Here is a 21,308-nt window from a genome sequence, read left to right as displayed (position 1 = left end):
GCAGAATACCTCTCAGCAAACCGAGAAGTATGGGCAGGAAATCTCCCCAAATGTTGTGTTCAATGTATCACAGTGTACAAGGCAGCTGACTCGGTTACCTAAGGATGGATAGCAACCTAGTGTTGTTCTCCCATATTTACCCTAAAGCACATGGAGGCCCATTCCATATAAGCGCTTTCTAATGCAAAAACGCAGAGTGAGAGAATTCCCATATATTTTATGTACTGTAACACCGGTCTGTATACCCGAAGGTATGTGGACGAGCTATGATATACTCACATACGTGGAATGAGGTATCACACTTGGGATGTATTATAGACAAGTTAGAGACAACTGCTTTGTTTTACGACGCTGGAACATGTCTCTAGCCTAGAACCACTAAATGTTCTCATTAATGACAATGCTCCATTAGGTAAAATGATGTTAATTTTAAGTTGATATTGCTTAGGAATTTTCCTTTCAATTTCACCACGTGATGTATTTTGAAATTCCTAAGAATGCAACTATCATGATAATAATTCTTTCCATTCAATTTAACGATGAAAATCCTAGCTACTTAGGGATAGATAAATCTGATTTGTTTTGATCAAAGATCAAAGAGGACAATCTAATGCAATTTCCCTACACTACCTATGGACACACACAAACTTTTTCAATGCAACATGCATGTATTTATTTTCAGTTTCCTTAATTTGAATATGAATAAAAGGAAATATGCACATACAATCAATCAATCTTTCATAAGAACAAAGACTTTTACGACAGTTCTAATTTGAAGGAAGAGAATACTTTACGACACTTTATTTCGAATGAAGATTAATCAACTATATTCTAACTTTGACTATTGATCGATAATGACAAAGAAAAAAAATAAGAAACATTAATCAATCAAATCAAATTTGGGCTAGACCAGGAGATAGAAACTTATTTTTTGAGACATAACATTCATTGATCAATCAACAAACAAACAAATAGAGAAAAGTTGGAAAAATCACTTTCCAAAGGTGGGAAACTGACCCTAGGAGGATCAACACAGCCTAGAGTGGGAGACAGTGCGCTTCAGAAAACTGTCCCTAAGCCAGGGGTACTCTTCAACGCACTGTGTCCCTCACAAGCCTGCGCTGGTGATAATAAGCCATTTCAAGAGGCAATTTGACACAATTTTAACCAATTTTTCAATGTAAAGAGTAGAATTACAATATATGAACACAAATAAGGTCTGCAAGGATGTCCTAGGAGGTGGCTAAGCTACTAGGAAAGAGGATCTATCCCCGACAGAGTCGCCAATTTGTTTTGGAGAATTTGGTATCTACGGATAAATACTAATTCCCTAGATAAGTAGCTGTATCTAGAACAACAATTTAAAGTGTTTTAGACTTTCCCTATAAGAAATAGATAAGATGAGAAGATAAGAATACCTACTTGTAGTATCGCTTTCCTCTCGTCTCCCTTGTGTCGATCCTGTCGCTCCTTCCCATACTTAATACGCTTGAGGAGTACCCTGTAAACACAACAAAAAACAAAGAACCAATCAAAGAATACAATTTGTTGAATATAAGTGAAAGGAATCAGATACAATTCACACATATAAGCATTATGAAACAATACAAACATATGGGAAAATGTTCAAACACTTTATTAGATAGAAGAAGGAATTACAACCATCGGTGTCTGATTCAAAGCCATTCCTCCAGCTTGGATCCCATCCACATCACATCAAAAGCATGACAAACTTGTAGCATTACAATACTTTCTTCAAAGCCAAATCTCATAGCAGCATTATCTCCTTACAATTCAACATAATCCAGCCCCTGATCACTTAGATGAGTGGTCAATTTATAGGAAGATGAAGGAGGTTTTGTCATAAATGGTGGCATTGAATGACCTTCCATACTTAGAATTAGTTCCATGGAGGAAGCGATGAGAGGATAGGATGCACCTTAACTCATTCCTCATCCATTTTCGAGCTCATAGGAGTTGATAAGTGAGGGAACCTTCTAGATGACTCCAAAAGATAAGAATATTCCCCAAAACCTATGTGAATTTCGCTCATTCTCGCCCAACGTAGGTGAAAGGAAGCCTAAGTGCTCTGCAGAGCACCCTGGCAGTGGACTCAACTTCTCTGCAGTGCACCTTTACAAGGGCTTACCTGCGCTGGTCCCTCTAGAGGCTATTTCTGGACGTCTTCAAGTCATGAAACTATCTGGGAAGGAGGAATTCAGAGGGGTGACTTGTTTAGGGCATGAAGCAAATGAAATTAGGGTTTGATGAGCCCTAAAACACTGATCTGGATGTTGGGATTTGATGTTCCCAAATGGATTTGTAACAGAAGCCCCATGCCTGTACTCAGCCTTCTGCTTCGTGTGTTTAAGCTAATCCAACTAGTAGAAACAGAGAAGCGGAAATCTAAATGAGCAAACCTATGTGAGATGTCTTACATGATTCTATGAAGGAACAACCTATTTTGCTCTCAATAAGTCGGGATCCCTCTTCTGCCCCAAAAATAAATAAGTGCATATGCACAATCCTCTTAAAAAATACAAAGGTGAAAGAAAAGAAAGGCTTCTTGTGCAGAGAGGTGAAGCATGCAACTCCAATGGGGTACTGACCAGGCTCGCTGGCAGTGGAGAAATTTTTGTGTTCCTGTGTGACTCCGCTGGGGTACTATCTAGGCATGTTGGTAGTAGAACAACACCAGAGATGAAAACTTATACTCTGAAATATTCAACTCGTGAACTAAACAACCCTTCCCGAATTCGAAACATTGAGATCTAAGTTGAACTTTTGATTGTTTTCGATTGAGTTGGAAAAAGTTGAACCATGTATGTCCATGGGGTAAGTGGGGAAACTGAAGTAACTCGCACATTGATTCAATACTCCTCGAAAGACCAAGGCCCTGTGCTAGTAATGAACCAAAATAGAGAAGCTAGAGTTCTACCAGTATGTCGCCAAGCGTTGTAGTGGCTACAACCACCCTCCAAAATTTTGGCCGACACCAATTTCAGAGCCTCCCTTGAAGAGTTCACTTGATGATTGCACACAATCGGGTTCACTCCGTGAGCTTGCGTGAGTCCTTACATCTGCCTTGCTTGTTCATTGCATTCAAGCCTCTACATGCTGATGTCTAAGTCATGCTTGTGACCATGTTTTGGTTATGCTTAAAGTCTTCGCTTCGTATGTGCTTGTTGTATTTGCTATGAAAGCATCTGTCGCACTCACACATGGAGTCAAATTCACTGTTGTGCAAGCTTCATCTTGATCAATGAAAGATCAATCATGAGTGTCCCACTTGTCTCTTACACTTTCATTCAGTCTTGATGAGAATGTGTGTCTGGATGGTTTGGTTGTTTCATCATCGAGTCATGCGAGTGTGTGTTCGTATGATCGCCTATGCATCTTTTGATTGTTCACACACTTAGCCATTTTTACTGAAGGTTCTGATGAGCTAAATCCCCTCTAAAAACTGGACCATCACCCTACCATCGACTCGATTGACTGTCAACTAGAACAATGCAGAAGCACCAAGCCAGTATTTTCAAGCTATGCCTCCCACAAGCAATCCAATCAACTCTCATACTAGTCACCCGGACAGTCAGACGCAACAGTCACCCTAGGACTGACTCCTCTAAAAAATTACGTAGAGGCCACTGAACTCACCTGCTCAACTGATTGAGGAAATTTCACAGATAGGCCGGATAGACAACAAATGCTTGTCCCTGTCTCCCTCAGAAAATTATGCAGTTTTCCTAGTCAGTCATCTCGACAGTCGACCAACTGTTCATTTGAGAAATTGCACAGTGTTCATGAATAGACCTTCCACTTCCCATGAGTCAACTCAGCTCAAAAATTGCATAGAGATGATCAGTAGGCCGGCCTCTCGGCCTCTATGCAGTTTTCCTTGCCAGTAGCCCCTAGCAGCAGACTTCCAGTTCCCTCTAGGAATTGCACAGTTTCTGTTGCTAGTCTCCTGGGCAGCCAACTGGCAGTTCCCTTTAGGAATTGCATAGTTTTGGCTGTCAGTGACCCCAACAGTCAACTAGCAGTTCCTTCTGGGAATTGCATAGTTCTAGCTTCCAGTGACCCAGGCAGTTCCCTAGAAAAGCTGTGCAATTCCTGCCTGCTGACCCTTCATGCAGCCTAGCCCATTCCTCTGGAAAATTGCACAAATCTGGTTGTCCATCCCCACTACCCGTTTGTTCTGAAAAATGCACAAAGCATGTCTACCTTACCTTCCAACAACCTAGATTTTTCCTCCCAAAATTTGCGCAATTTTTCCTCCCAGCTGAGCCAGACCTTGTAGATAGTCACTGTCGACTCAAGTCTCAGATCACCTGTCTTATTCTCTCATTGAATTTTGTGTTGTTTTCATTAGCAGTTGCCCAGAGCCTTCATCTCGCATCATAACCTTGCTGCCTCTCCTGGTCACCTGCACCGAATGATCATGTGTCATGGTAAACTAGGAGGTTTTGGATTTGATTTCGTCTCATCATGAGTGACTGAATGTACATGTACACCAATAAACATGGCAAGACGATGAATGGGATGAATGAAGAGAGAAAATGCAGAATGAGAGGTTCACCAACGGATGAATGAATGAAGCATGCGAAGCAAACAAACGCAACGAACAAGCACCTTCATGAACATATGAGCATGTCAAGTCTTCCAACATGCAAGCAAGGAATAACATGCTAAGGATTCATCAAGCGAACCAAGGACCATTGAAGACTCCATGCACTTCATCATGCAGAGGTGAATCTATGATACACCATGAAGACATCCATCACCCAACAACACTATAGCTCGACATGCACTCCATCAACAACACGAATGTACCAGCATTGTCATGTCAAGTCATGTCGAGTCACGTCATCAATCATGTCGCCCACATCTTCACTATGGGCTTGTTGTTAATCAATGTGATGTAACGTGGAAGTCCAAGTGACGCACTTGCTGAACAAAGAGTCATGTAAGTCGAAGAGTCATAGAAGTCAAACAGTCATGAGGGTAGTTGAACAACCATAAGGGTTAGTTTCACCCTTGGCTATAAATACCCCCTCATTTGTACATGAAAGGACTTTTCACCTCAACTCCTCCCACATTGCCAAGAGAGCCTATAATCTTTTCTTTGAGGAGTAAGTAGTGGCTCCAACGCCCCGCTGACGGGGTTAGTGATGTATGGTGATAAGTCTTGGAACTTTTGCATAATTCATAAGTCTCTTAACAGGCCAACATATTTTCATACATGTATTATATTTGTTGTAACACTAATCTTTAACACTTGTAATGCATGTTGATTTAACCTGTGTTCTACATATGAACAGAGTCATTTGTTGTAATGCATAATCTATTAATGGAAATGTGTTGTATATGTTGTTAATGTTGTCCCGTCCGTGTCGATTATTCTGTTGGACATCAGACAGAACTTTCACATGAACCTTTTTGTAACAACTTTTGCACTCGTTCAGACTGTTCAGTGAGTGTTGTAAGTGTTATCTTACCTTGTATGTTGTGACTACCACATTTGAGTGGACTGCTCCACCGGAAGTTGTGTATGTCCTATTTTGTTGTGTGTTCCTAGACGAGTTGGGACTAATCCCTTTCAAATTGGAACTCACCTTCATCTTCTTCCCCTCACAGTGAAAGAACCATTGACACAAGTACACTTACACTCACCAGGAACACGAACCTCACTTCTCGAAGACAAAGCGAACCACTCTCCTGTGCTGACAAGCAAGAGTTGAGGAAAATCCTTAATACAATGGCAACGAGCCATCATACCGGATGGGACTCCCACACCAAATGGTGTGAGGTCTAGTTGGGACTTCATACCGGGGTGATCCCGTGAATGTTGGCGGGTCCAACACCATCAACAGGTACATAAAAAAAATAAAAATCTGGGGAAATCCACAACTTAAAGCCCCACTATTTGTTTTGTATTAATCTAAAAAATCAAGATGAAATTACAATGCTTGTTCTCTCTAAAACAATCCCGACACAACAAATTTTGTCTCCAACTCATAAGCAAGCTCAAGGCCAAATATTAGCCTCTTCACAAGCTCTCCAAGTCTCTATTCCAATGCATAATTCCTATGGAGGATAACTTGTATTTAAAGGGAAATAAGGCCTCTAAAAACTACGCAATCCCTTAAGGATCAGTTCCTGAATGCATGCACTATCAGTGCAACTCAGAAAAATCTAAAACAAGTAGTAAACTATCCTTGCACTCTAGTGTCAACTGGGTCTTTCTAAGAATTGACATGCATGAGTTTCTGATGAGTAAATATTCAGTTAACTAGAGTAGCACTAGTTGAGTGCACTAATGCATCAACTAACTGTTAACTCACTATTAGTTCCTCAAACAATTTGGAACTGATTTAACTGGACTTAACTCAGTAAACTGAGTTAACTAATTACAACTCATCTTAACTCATCTTGGAACCATATAATATAGGGAAAACATATACATGACTTCAGAAATACTTCCAACTCGAAATTCCTAAGTTAACTAAGTCAACTCACTCTAGTTAACTATTACAAGTTTCTATGAGAAAAGAATTCGATTTAATTCTCAGTTTAATTCAAGGACAAATTAAACTGGAATTTCTGGATTCTATTTTTATAACTTCTTGTTGCTATTTCCAACACTCTCTCTCAACAAGAAAGGAATTCAACTCTATCCCGATCCCGAAACTTTGGAATGTTCTGCATGCAACACTTTTCTCTAGTGTTGTTGCTTCAGCAACTCTAGAAACAAAAAATCCAACCTGAATCAGAATGATGCCTCTGTCATCAAAGTCTCTGACTTCTATTGCCTCTGTCGACTAAAAACTCTATGCTTCTATTGACTCTGCCTTTCTGCACTATTGTCAACCCTCTTTGCACTCTTCAGTATCTGACTGCTATAGCCTCTGCCACTCTAATCTATGACTACATCAATCCCACTGATTCCTCCTGCTATCATGTACTTTGGGCTCCCGTAGCAAGGTACTATCCATGAGATAAAACCACTCAATGGACACTACCCGATTTCAACCCTCTTGGGACTATCACTTCACATCACCCCACCTCACACCTGGAGGTATGGCTGCATGTGATCCCTCTGCCCACCTTGTCATGCGGAAAGAGTCGATTTTGCGGACAAAACCAACCTCCCTAGAAGCTAAGGCTTTCTAGTGACAAACAAGACAATTAAGCACTATCTTTCCCTAAATATGCATTTAAGATACAAGCAACCAGGTGTTTAAAGCATACCTTTAGTCCAACGCTGTTTGTAGCAGTCCAACCTCTCCGATCCAGATGAGCTCCTCTTTCTCTTTGAAACCTGCATTCACTAACAAGCAAACGATTACATAACACCTGAATAACTCATAAAATAAAACATATTCATCATAAAGACCAAGGAGTATATGAAACAAATTATATATAACAACTTGTTGAGAAAAATGAAATTAATTGTATTAATTGGAAACAAAAGAAACCATTACAACCAGTGCCTTGGTGTTGTGCAGGTCCCTCCCAGGGTCCAGCAAGAGTTCTCCTTTACTTTGATCAACTCACCCACTTCCAAATGAAGCTAAGAAAGGATGGGAATCTCTCCTCTCAAGCTCTATAAGGGAGTCCTAATTTCAGCAACATCTACCCTTAGGAATGTTCATCTTTCAACCTCCCCTCCCTCTGGCCCAATGCCTGTATTTATAATGCTTTGGAGGAAGTTAATTAGGTCCACCATCAATGGGATAAGCCCCTCTTTCAATGGGATAGCTCCCCTCTTGATGGGATAAGTTCCTCTTTCATAGGGATACATGAACCATCTGGAGGCGCTCAATACACATCAAACCATCTTCTAGAATGCTCTAGAATCGACCACAAGTAACGTTTTTGAAGTAAAACTCGCGCCTTTTGACCTTTACAGGAGTACGCACCCACCCCTTTACAGACAGAGCATACAAGTACGTAGGTATTGTGAACTTGAGGTGCGTACACGCAGGTAAGGTTAAGGGAAACTACGTAACCAGAGTTAATTGACTTTCTAAGGACTTTCTCTCTTTCTTGGAGTTTGACATGAGGAGCAGAGGTATAAGACTTGCCAAGGAGGATAGTATGACAGTTGATGGAGCCATACTAACTGCAAATAGTCATGGTGACAAATTTTAGTGTAACAGATTGCCCCCTAAAGTGCGAAGCCTATAGTAGATTAGGGTTTCATATCATCTAGGAAGGGTGAATTACTTTATCATTTCAAGGATTATCTTGTGGAGAGCCCAGTCGGAACCTACAAATATTCAACACAAAATACATATGTAAGATCATATCATCGCTGAGGTAGGCATTCCCATACTCAGATTGAAAACTTTAACTAACAAACTAACTACTGCTCTGATATAGGAATGATTTCGCAGTACATCATAATCATAGACTCTTGTAGACACAGTATGGATGCAACCATCTGTTTATGATTAGTCTACTATATAATGAATACAAAACTCCTCGCAGCTTGGATGGTGGAAACTAGATCCAGGGTCTTCATTTCTATTTCCCGAAATAGTACAATTCTATCCATGCGAATAAATGAGTTGATGTCGAACATGGTAGAAACCACTTGATTACCAGTCGATGATGTAAACTGTTAACAAGTGTGAGAGAGACCACCAGTGATTTCAATGGTTCTCAAAGTACCCAGTACAATCCATGAGATGTGAGTGAATGTGTTGATGTCGAACATGTCACGGAACCCTTCGATCGAAAGTCAATGATGTAAACTGTCGTCAAAGGCGAGAAACCTGCCATTGATGCATGCAGATTTCAAGGTACTGACGATTTATAGGTCATCCTTCTAGATAATGTGCTGATGTCGATAGAAAGCGACCCGTTGCAGGCAAGCCCACAACACGAAATCATAGATCAAGTTGAAGAAATGTAGCTGTAAGGACTGACTCAGGGATGGTCAAAATGGATGACGGGTATTTTGTAGATGAATGATTTATTTGCAGTGACCTCTTGAACACATAACGACACAACAGATGGCTTGGTGACAATTGACCCAAAGTTAATACCCAGAAACCCGCTGAAGACTTTCAATGTGGTTTGATCAACTGTTAGGCAAAGGATTTCCCAACCCAGGTGAATGAAAAAGTGTCGTGTTCAAGAGTGGTGATAAGGTTTTTCCGAGACAAAGTATAACAAATAGGCTCATTTTCCTCTCTTTTCCCCCACCATTTCTGGCAAGTATCTCTTTATTTTTTACAAGCTTGAGGAGGATAACATTTGCTTGATTATAAGCTCATCCTTCGGATGAGTCCAACTTAGTTTAGATTCGAACCCTAAGAAGGAGTGGTCCGTTCCTGTTTGTAATCGAACAGGTCCTTTACTGTGAAATTTTAACGAGTCCAGTATAGGAGAAACTCAGCGTTTTTCAATTTTAGAGAGTCTGAAAAACTTAAGAAGACTCCAGGGTTGACCTTTTTCGTAAATTTGTATCTCCAAAGCCCGAAAAAGTATAAAATAATACTTGAGAGAACCGCTTGATCTTTACGACCAAGGAGTACTTTCATGATTAGTGTCTTTGACCTGAAAAGTAAAAAGTGATCAAGGACACGTCGTTTTATTTCCAGTATCGAATTTGAAACGAAAAAAATCCGGCAATCTTTTCATGTTTTTACGGTCGGAAAAGAGCTGTAAGTGGACCGTCTTTTAATTCCATTTTAACGAGTTTAAAAGAAAAACTTGGCAATCTTTTCATATTTTGAGAGTCTGAAAAGGGCTTAAAAGAGAACTCCAAGGTAATTCACTTTTTCGTAAGTTTTAACGAGCTCGAAAAAATGATAAAAATGTACTCATGGTTTTCATTTTTTTGTAAGTTTTAATGAGTTCGAAAAAATGATAAAAATGTACTCATATGGCCGACTTTCAATTTAATTTACGAGCAGGAAAATACGGAAAGAACTCGGCATTTTCATTTGTTTTACGAGAATGAAAGATAGCAAAATAATCTCGGGATTTTCATGAGTTTAACGAGTCTTGAAAATAACTGAAATTGACTCGAGATGGGTTTCATTTTTACAAAAGCTTGAAACAGAGAAAAACTATGCTTCAAAGTAGTTTCATTTTTACACAAGCTTGAAACAGAGAAAAACTGTGCTTGATGCCCCCTAAGCATAACTGCTAGAGCGCATGCCCCCCAGCTTCATTTCATTCAACTAGTTGGATGAAATGAAGGTTGAGTTACGAGATCATTTGAAAGACTCGACCTAAAACTGTAAGAAAATTATGCAAAAAACTGAAATAACTACCTAAATATACAACTTAACATTTATGAGATCTAGTCAAACTCTCGACTCAATTAGAGGAAAAGAACACAGGAAAAGAACTATGCTCGGATTCAGTTTCATGTTTACGCAAGCTTGAAATGAAAAACTATGCTTGTTATAAGTTCACATGCCCCCAGCATAATGACGCAAAACGAGGTACATGCCCCCCAAGCTTCATTGCATTCAATGAGGTGGATGAAATGAAGTTTTACTTTCGAAATCTTGGAAAGACTCGTGGGGGTTGTTTCATTTTTTAGTGAGGTTGACACAAGAAAAGAACTATCCTCGCACACACCTGTTTCATTTTTTAACGAGGTTGGCACAGGAAAAGGAACTATCCTCGCACTAGCCTGTTTCATTTTTTAACAAGGTTGATAGAGGAAAAAAATATCCTCGTTACAGCCTATTTCATTTTTTAACGAGGTTGATACAGGAAAAAACTATCCCCAGTATGGTCGCCATTTTGTCATGCGGAAAGAGTCAATTTTGCAGACAAAACCGACCTCCCTAGAACTAAGGCTTTCTAGTGACAAACAAGACAATTAAGCACTATCTTTCCCTAAATATGCATTTAAGATACAAGCAACCAGGTGTTTAAAGCATACCTTTAGTCCAACGCTGTTTGTAGCAGTCCAGCCTCTCCGATCCAGATGAGCTCCTCCTTCTCTTTGAAACCTGCATTCACTAACAAGCAAACGATTACATAGCACCTAAATAACTCATAAAATAAAACATATTCATCATAAAGACCAAGGAGTATATGAAACAAATTATATATAACAACTTGTTGAGAAAAATGAACTTAATTGTATTAATTGGAAACAAAAGAAACCATTACAACCAGTGCCTTGGTGTTGTGCAGGTCCCTCCCAGGGTCCAGCAAGAGTTTTCCTTTACTTTGATCAGCTCACCCACTTCCAAATGAAGCTAAGAAAGGATGGGAATCTCTCCTCTCAAGCTCTATAAGGGAGTCCTAATTTCAGCAACATCTACCCTTAGGAATGTTCAGCTTTCAACCTCCCCTCCCTCTGGCCCAATGCCTGTATTTATAATGCTTTGGAGGAAGTTAATCAGGTCCACCATCAATGGGATAAGCCCCTCTTTCAATGGGATAGCTCCCCTCTTGATGGGATAAGTTCCTCTTTCATAGGGATACATGAACCATCTGGAGGCGCTCAATACACGTCAAACCATCTTCTAGAATGCTCTAGAATCGACCACAAGTAACTTTTTTGAAGTAAAACTCACACCTTTTGACCTTTACAGGAGTACGCACCCACCCCTTTACAGACAGAGCGTACAAGTATGCAGGTATTGTGAACTTGAGGTGCATACACGCAGGTAAGGTTAAGAGAAACTACGTAACCAGAGTTAATTGACTTTTTAAGGACTTTCTCTCTCTTTCTTGGAGTTTGACATGAGGAGCAGAGGTATAAGACTTGCCAAGGAGGATAGTATGACAGTTGATGGAGTCATACTAACTGCAAATAGTCATGGTGACAAATTTTAGTGTAACACACCTGGCTCAAAATTCCCCCCTACTAGAGGTCTCTGCATGACTAGATGCCTCCACTCGGTCTCCTGTCAGCTTCTCTAATTGTGGCTGCTCCACAATTGTTTGAGACTACTTCTAAGATTGCTTCTTCTCTACTTGAGTGGATCTCTCCACTCGGTCTCCTCTTAGCTTCTCTAGTTGTGGTTGCCACACAACTTCCTAAAGCTGTTTCTGAGGCTTCTTCTGGGGCTGCATGTTGAGAGGTAATTTAATCTCCCTCTCAACAACCAAGTCGCTAACGTTTTCCTTACTCCTCAAGGTTTTTAATGCATCTTGAACCTCAAGAGCATACAGGTTCTTGACCCATGCATCGATATGTTTTACTTGTGCTCGTGGTGATGTGTCTAAGGAAAACCTTTCCCTTACTAAAAACCACATCATAGCCATAGTATTCCAATACCGCGACTGAAACAAGATTCTTCTTTAGTCCTGGAACATACATCACATCTGTGATCCTCAGAGGGGAGCTAGACTCCCTTTGAAAGGTAACTATACCGATCTTAGTAGCTCTATACCTCTCATCATCTCCAAACTCTATGCTCTTCTTGAGGTCTTTCTCCTTAAAATCAGTAAAGAGATCTCTATTCCTCATCATATGGAATGAGGCACCACTATCAAGATACCACAAGCCTCCCATGGTAGTGCGGCCATGCATGCAATGAGAGTTAAATCAAGTTTGAATTGTAAAGCTAGAGCTTCACCTATTGCCTCTACTGTCGGCTCCTTCTTGCTTTCTTTCTCCTGTAGGCAGTTCTTGGAATAGTGCACGTGGTCATGACAATGAAAACACTTGATTTTCATCAAGTCCTTCTTATTTCTAGCCTCCTCGCCTTGGGACTTCTTTCCCATGAACTTCTTTTCCTTACTTGCTAAGGCAAAATCCTCTTCCACTTCCTTGGAAGAGGTCCCATCTCCAGTGTTCCTCCTGATCTCCTCCTACATAAAATTCGACCACAGTCATTCCCAACATGGAAGCTTCTCTTGATCATTGACAAAGTCTCGATAACTATGCCAACTCTTTTGGAGTCCTAGAAGAGAAAGACTCACCTTATCTTCCTTTGTCCCGACGTCACGAAATTTTCTAGAAAAGAGATGATTTTAAATCAGTGATATCTCCCTCATTCGAACTTCGATTCAGCCGATTTGTTTTTTGAATTTGGGTATTTTGTCACAAGGAATCCATATCTTCTATTTTTTTATGAAAAATTTCACAAAAATTTTCAAATATTCTCTGCAAACTCACAGCCCAAAAAAAAATGTTGCTCTGATACCATCTAGAATATCGTGTAGATTCACAAGCTAATGCAATTTTCTAAAGCAAGAGACAAGAATCTACTTCTACTCTTTATAGAGGAAGCCCATAAACATTGAGAAAACAATAATCAATAGAGGAATAACATCAAGGGCACATAACACAATAAATATCTTGGGAAAGCCACAACTCAAAACCCCACAATCTATTTTGTATTAATTCAAAAAATCAAGATGAAATTACAATGCTTGTTCTCTCTAGAACAATCCCAGCACTTAGCAAATTCAGTCTCCAACTCATAAGAAAGCTCAAGGCCAAAGCTTATCCTCTTCAAAATCTCTCCAAGTCTTTATTCCAATGTGTAATTCCTATGGAGGATAGCTTGTATTTAAATGGAAATAAAGCCTCTAAAAACTGCACAATCCCTTAAGGATCAATTCCTGATTGCATGCACTATCAGTGCAACTTAGAAAAATATAAAACAAATAGTACACTTTCCCTGCACTCTAGTCTCAACTGGGTCTTTCTCAGAATCAAAATGCATGAGTTTTTGATGAGTAAATATTTAGTTAACTAGAGTAGCACTAGTCGAGTGCACTAATGCATCAACTGACTGTTAACTCACTATTAGCTCCTCAAATAGTTTGGAACTAATTTAACTAGACTTAACTCAATAAACAGAGTTAACTAATTACAACTCATACTTAACTCATCCTGGACCCCTATAATATAGGGAGAACATATACATGACTTCAGAAAGGCTTCCAACTCGAAATTCCTAAGTTAACAAAGTCAACTCACTCTAGTTAACTATTACAAGTTGCCATGAGAATAAAATTCGATTTTAATTCTCAGTTTAATTCAAGGAAAAATTAAACTGGAATTTTTGGATTATATTTTTATCATTTCTTGTTGCTATTTTCAACATCTCTTAGGCACCAAAGTTGAATAAGACGGTTGATTTCCCATGACATACTCATAATTCTTCCATGTGACGGTTGCATCTAAAATCCTAGACTGTTTGGGATTGATAAAAAGGTTCTTATGGAGTAATGCCAAAACACCACATTCAGTGCATCTTCTCCCACATATACAAATTTTCTTATAATACAACTCTTGTGGCTCCCTTCTGCACAATATTAATGAAACAAAATCATGCATTGTAGGAGGAGGAGGGTCATTGTGACAATTCTTCTTGTAAAATTCCCGAAAAGTGTCATAATGAAGCTGTAATTCAACATGATATCAACAAAAACACGTGTCACAGATTGTATTAGGCCTAATAAACCATGAATTCAATTTCTGAAACATCCTTAGGGATATCTTCACATGACGATTTCTTTCTTGAAATTCCTCAAATAGTGCAACTCTTTTTATTTCTACTATGTGCTTAGCGTGTTTCACATACTCACCTTTAGCTATGCGATTTCGTACACCATGATTTATATCTAGAATAGCATGGGAACGGATCTCCCAAAAATTTACCACAAATTCTCTAAGTCCTGCTATAAGCTTCTCTAGGTAGCGTTGCCTGGTGATAAGAGCCCAACAAGAAAATTCATCATTGTCATTTACTCGAACCATCAATTTGCTATGCTTGTGCAAGTATTTCCGAGACATGGAGGAATTTTGACATTGTTGCGCGCAACTTGAACATAAGCTTTGATTTATTTTCCAAACATAGTGAATGACTTTAATATATTTTCAGTGACATTCATATGTGTTTTCTTGCTTTTAGCATCTTGGACATCCAAAAGCTTTGTGGCATGTTTAAGTTTCTTATGATTGATTAACCCACGTAGTATCCGAGTTTGTGCAACAAATAAATGTTTCTCAAAATGTTGTCGAATGATATTATTGGTATGACCTCCAAGAGTGAAAGCAGGTATAGGCTCCCTAAGGTCCTCTATTGTGCTTACATCCAAATTTTCTACAAATGGTCCACCCCTTTCCAAACCACTGAAACTCCCTGTTACCCTGTAAACTTGAGAGGAAACAATTTGTTCTTCCAGTGGTTGATCAACTTGATAGGGAAAATATTCTTCCTCCATTGGTTCATTAGCTTGACATGACACATGTTGTTCCCCTAGTGACAATTGACCAGCTTGATAGGGCACATGTTACTCTAGTGGTTTATCAAGTACATAGGGAACATCTTGATCATCATTTGGTTGATCAAATTTATGGGACACATATTCTCCCTTATGTGAATGTTAAATTTCCATCCCTACATAGTGGAATATAAAATATAATCGTAATTTAAGTGAATCATCATAATAAGACAAGTGAATAGTAAATCTACACATGCTTATTTAAGAAATCACCATAGGTTGAAGGTAACGATATGATTCGATAGTAGGAAACTAGGTAGCATAATTTGACATGGACTAGTGGTTATAAGTTCAAACATAAAAATAAAAGAGTTTTGAGCTCAGGGAAATACGGGTTGAAGAAGAGCACACTAGTAAAGATATCGGTCCCTGTGTCAACAAAAATGGTGATGTAGAATATGATGAAAGATAAAAACATTCATCCTTAATCAATAAAAAAAAAATTGGAAATCCTAGGGTTCTAGTCACAAACCCTAGGGAAACGTTAAATGAAAAATAAGTTGAAAGTTGGAAACTAAGTAGAAGAAGTTGACATGGACCAAGGGTTATAAGTTGAAACATGGAAATAAAAGGGTTTCGAGCTCAAGGAAAGATGGGTCGAAGAAGAGTGCACCAATAGAGGTATCAGTCCCCGTGTAAAAAAAATGGTGATGCTGAATATGATGAAAGATAAAATCATTCATCCTCAATCAATAAAAATCAACTTGGAAATCTTATGGTTCTAGTCACAAACCTTAGGGAAAATTTAAATGAAAAAGAAGTTGAGAGTTGGCAACTAGGTAGCAAAATTTGACATGGACCAAGGGTTACAAGTTGAAACATGGAAATAAAAGGGTTTCAAGTTCATGAAAAATGGGTCGAAGAAGAGTGCACCAGTAAAGGTATTGGTCCCTATGTCAACAAAAAAGGTGATGCAAAATATGATGAAAGAAAAAGCATTCATCCTCAATCAATAAAAATCAATTGTGAAACCCTAGGGTTCTAGTCACAAACCTTAGGGAAAAGTTAAATGAAAAACAAATTGATAGTTGAAAACTAAGTAGCAACAGTTGACATGGACCAAGGGTCATAAATTAAAACATGGAAATAAAATGGTTTTGAGCTCAGGGAAATATGGGTCGAAGAAGAGCGCACCAATAAAGATATCGGTCTATGTGTCAACAAAAAGGGTGATTCAGAATATGATGAAAGGTAAAAGCATTCTTCCTCACTCAACAAGAATCAATTTGGAAACCTTAAGGTTCTAGTCACATGGACCAAGGGTTCTAAGTTGAAAAATGAAAATAAAAGGGTTTTGAGGTCAGGGAAAGACGGGTCAAAGAAGAGAGTAAGTCAGTAAAAATATCGGTCCCTGTGTCAACAAAAAGGGTGATTCAGAATATGATGAAAAGTAAAAGCTTCAACATGTATGAAAGGTAAAAGAATTTTCACGATGATGTGAATTGTATGTAGGAGGCACTTAGGGATGGTATAATCCCTATGAAACATGTAACTAATGAAAAACAATGAGAAATAAATTAGTTGGCAAGAAAAGAAAAAAATCAATAACACCTGAGAATGTTGCATTTGTAAGCACACCTGAAAAAATACAATTCCATTAGGAAAACTAAATGTATCACATAAGACAAAGTGAAAAATAAATGGTTAATTTTCCCTTTAATTCGAATGTGTGAAAAAATCAACAAAAAAGTTTTATATGAGGTTTTGTGTATGAGAAAAATTCCTAAAAATACCTAACACCCTTCCACTCAAGTAGTAACTGGGCCTTGTGAATATTTTAGAATAGGGTACTAGGGCCACGTCATAAATGTCACTAGTGATAATTCTAGCAACCAAAAAGCCAACCAAGGTATGGAGAGGGTTATAGTGGAAAAACGTACTAGGGCTACATCCCGAAAGAGCTAGCGAAGCTTCCAGTAGTCTGACCAAGATCACCTTAGGTCTAAGTGCTACCACACCTCAACCTCTGGGGAAAGATTCCCTAAGAATTGTCTAGTAAGTTACCTGCATCCAATGGAAATGGATGAATCTCAGCTTTTGGTTGTCAGTTTTGGACCCAAAACCCCTACCACGTGTTAGGAGACAACATGAAGGTTTGTGATAATCCACCACCTAGGCCTTACCCCCTTCACAAGTTTCTCTCCATGTACCAGATTTGTCATTGGATGATGCAGGATTTTAAGCTCCCTAAAAGACAACTTTCTATGTTTCAATATGAAAAACAACCATGATGGCTTATGTGTTGCCTATCGCCATGGTCATAGCCTAGAAACTATAAATTATCTTGTGCTCTTGTGGGGAATTTAGTGTGTTTAGGTTAAGATTATTTTTAGAAAGGATTTTCTTCACTTAGGGTGTGCAAGAAAATATAAACTCAAATAAATTAGGTACAAAGATTCCAGAAAGAGGCTACCCTTTATACAAAGTTTAAATGAGTTTAGTGTGTGGGGTGAATGTTGATGAAAGTGAAATTGTGAGCATACAAAGTGTGAATTGATGTGGATATGCGGTGATCCTTTACAATTCCCTTAATTAAACTATGTGATGTTTGTTCCTTGCAAGAAAATAAATGATGTGTGGATGATGGGTCACTTACTTCTTTCCTAATTATATTATGTGAGAATATGTTTGTGTGCCAAATTTCAAAGTAAAATATAATTAATCACTATAATTGTAATGGTTAGTAAACCAAATTGGTTAGTAGTGATGGTGTGTGCAAGGTGAATCTAGTACACATACAAAGTGTTTGAATTGGAAGTATGTGGATATGTGGTTCATGATCCTTTAATACAATTCCCTTGATTACACTATGTGATGTTTGTTCCTTCCAAGAAAAGAAATGATGTGTGGATGGTGGACTACTTACTTATTTCCTAATTATACTATTTGAGCATATGTTTGTGTGCAAAATTCCAAAGTAAAATAATGTCTCAATTAATCTACTTGTAATGGTTAGTATAGCAAATTGGTTAGTAGTGATGGTGTGTGTAAGGTGAATTTAGTGCACATACAAAGTGTTTGAATTGAAAGTATGTGTGAAATATATGTATTATATAGTTATAATGTGTGGTTAAATATTTTTTTATAAACGGTTAGTAAAATACAATATTATCAATTTTTAAAAAAATTAATTTGATAGATCATAAGAATATTGTCTCCATTTACTAGGTGACGCATTTGACCTTTTTCAAAATTAGTTCTTCTTACCAATTTTTTTTTGTTTTTTCTAGAGACTATATACATCCTAAACTAAAAGTGAGTTCCATAACAAAGTGAAGCATTTCAAGACGTTTTTCAAATTTACTCATTCTTATCAACAATTTTTTGTTTCTTCAAAATATTAGATATAAATCCAAAACTAAAAGTGAGCCCTACTGTAACAAGGAAATTATTATATTTTTTCCATATATATCATATGTACCAAACATTTCAATTATTTAAATCCAATATCAATTATTTAAATCTACTCATTTGTATAATATTTTGTATGGTTGTTGAACTAAATCTACTAATAGAAATTAAGTTTAAATTCCCGTATAGGAAACTTCTAGATGTACATATTTAAGAGGGAATTATTACTTAAAGAACTTAATGATGTGGCAAATCTTTTGAATGTGATAAAATGAGAGATTCTTGAAAAATCAAGCTAGTGACTACCAAATTGAAGGGCCAAAGAGATAAAACAAAATCTATAGGTATAAAATCATAAAAATTTAATCAACTATAAGATAAATTGTGACTGAAAAACCATATAATACATAAATATACACTTCATGATGCAACAAGAAACCTATTCAACTAATTTTTAAGTATGTTAATGTTTGAAAGCCTACTACAAAATCAAATTAGCTGGAAAAAAAATTCTTCATTAGAAGCACCATATCATTTAACTTTTTAAAACATGTAACTAAAATTACCATTAAACAATAGTAAGAATATATTTCTTAAAGGAATAAGTTATCATGTAATGATAGAGAATCTCATAATTCCAAATAAAAAGTGGAAAAAATGTGGGATGAAAAGGACAATGAAATTGTTGATAAGAAAACAAAAAGAAATCAACATATGGAGGTTTTAGTGGATTTAGAGAACAAGGAAGATGCTTCAAGGTCTTATCAACAATGAATTTACATTTTTATCATCTGTGGTGAAGAGGGGCATAAATGATTTGAGTGTTTTTTGGGAGAATGCACATGGAAATTTTAACACAACAATCAAGTAGGGCACAAGGAGGGGTAAGAGGATTTAAAAAACTATATGTTTCTACAAGGAACTTTTTTTTATGCGTGTGCAAAGATGGATATCTAATGTCTTTTATGTTTTCAATTATTTTCATCAAATCTTGACAAAGTTTAAAATAAAGAACCCTTTGTACTTTTGAACCATATTGTGAAATATATTTCACGATTACATATGTTGAGAAACAACTAGATGAATTTAATCGACATTAGATTGCCACAGTCTAAGAAGATTAACATTGTAAACATTTCTAGCATACCATCAATACAAGAATGCTAATTTATTTATTTTGCATTTATTATTTATGAATTTAATGTTGATTAATCCCATGAGTCTTCCATGGATCAATATAGTTATATGCAATAATAAACTCATTTTTATGCAAGCATGAATTTACACTACACTTTGTATGTCTTTAAAAAATTTGTTATTTAAAAAAAATCTCATAACCTTCATTTGAGAATTGAAAGTCTAAGAACTTGTGAGATTTTCAAAGGTAGGGATCATAATTTAGGATTCAAAGAACCATTAAATGTTATATATAATGATGCATGTTATGAAAGTTTAAAGTTGTTAAATATATGTTTAACAAAGAATGTCTTCTAAGTTCATGCACATTGAAAGTAGGGATATTCTTGCTCCTTGTAGATCTTGCCACATTTTCTCTCTTTTAACTCCTAATTTGGATATCAAACATGAATCAAACTAATTTTTATAGGTTTTGGAGTACCTATTTGACGACCAATTTTTCTAATCCCTCTTGTAAATAAATTGGCATGAATTGTATTTCATGTAAATAACATATGGAAAGTATGTTCCAATGGTTTTCTTTCGTTAAATCACATACTTAGTTTTCATGGGTTATCTAAACCATTACAATTCAAATATGGTTCATAATTTGTATGAATTCAAGTGGTTTCAAAAAATTCCAATAAACCACGTTTCAAGTAGTTTTCAATAATTTGCATAGTTTCAAGTGGTTTTCAATAATTTGTATGGTTTCAAGTGGTTTTCTTTAGTTGTTGTTACATCTCATTTTTTAACTACATGGTAAATTACTTTCAATGCTTATTTTATCTTAATTTTATTGTTGCATTCTCCATTTATTTCTGGTTTTCAATCACATTTCTTAATGCATACAATATGGAGCAATTAATATGAGAAGTGAGACAATTTGAATTACTTGTATTTGCTTGAAATTATTGTTCTCTCAATGTCTAACATCTTTTTCTCATCCTTTCCTAGATTTCTCTTATATTTCCTTTGTGAATAGAAATTTATTTCCTTTTGTATATCCAAATCTCCAATTTCCCATGTTCGTTGTGAATCTTTGTGTAATTTCCACACTCTGTTATTTGTCTATGAAATAATGTTTGCTGTTTTTTTTACACAATCGAGTTTAGAAACTAAACTATTTGTTGGCAGTAGAGGCTCGATCTAGCCCTTAATCCGTATGATCCACCATTAATACCATTAATTTTTTTTTGGTAAGGCCAATGATGGGTTGGATTTTTAATGGCTCGATCGAGCCGTTGGTTAACCACTAATGGTGCTCGATTGAGCTCTTGAAATCCTAAAAATTGCGGTTTCAACACCTCTTCTGTAGATTTCTTTGCAACCCCATTTTGTACCTTATCGGATTTAGGACATAAATTATCCTGAATTGGTGGAGTTGATCACATTGGATTCGTGAAATAATCCTCTATCCAATGGCATATTAATTTGACACTTTTGAATTCATATGATATTTTTCGTCTAAATTCTTTTAAACGTAACACTTGAATTTTTTTTTGACAGTTTCAAAGGGGATGAATAAAAAATCAATAACATAAAATATACACAAT

This window comes from Pinus tabuliformis, chromosome 7 (assembly GCF_031772625.1).
Source record: "Pinus tabuliformis cultivar Carrire ecotype Pingquan chromosome 7, CPIR1, whole genome shotgun sequence".
In the NCBI taxonomy this organism is placed as follows: domain Eukaryota; kingdom Viridiplantae; phylum Streptophyta; class Pinopsida; order Pinales; family Pinaceae; genus Pinus; species Pinus tabuliformis.
This window is presented reverse-complemented; position numbering follows the sequence as displayed.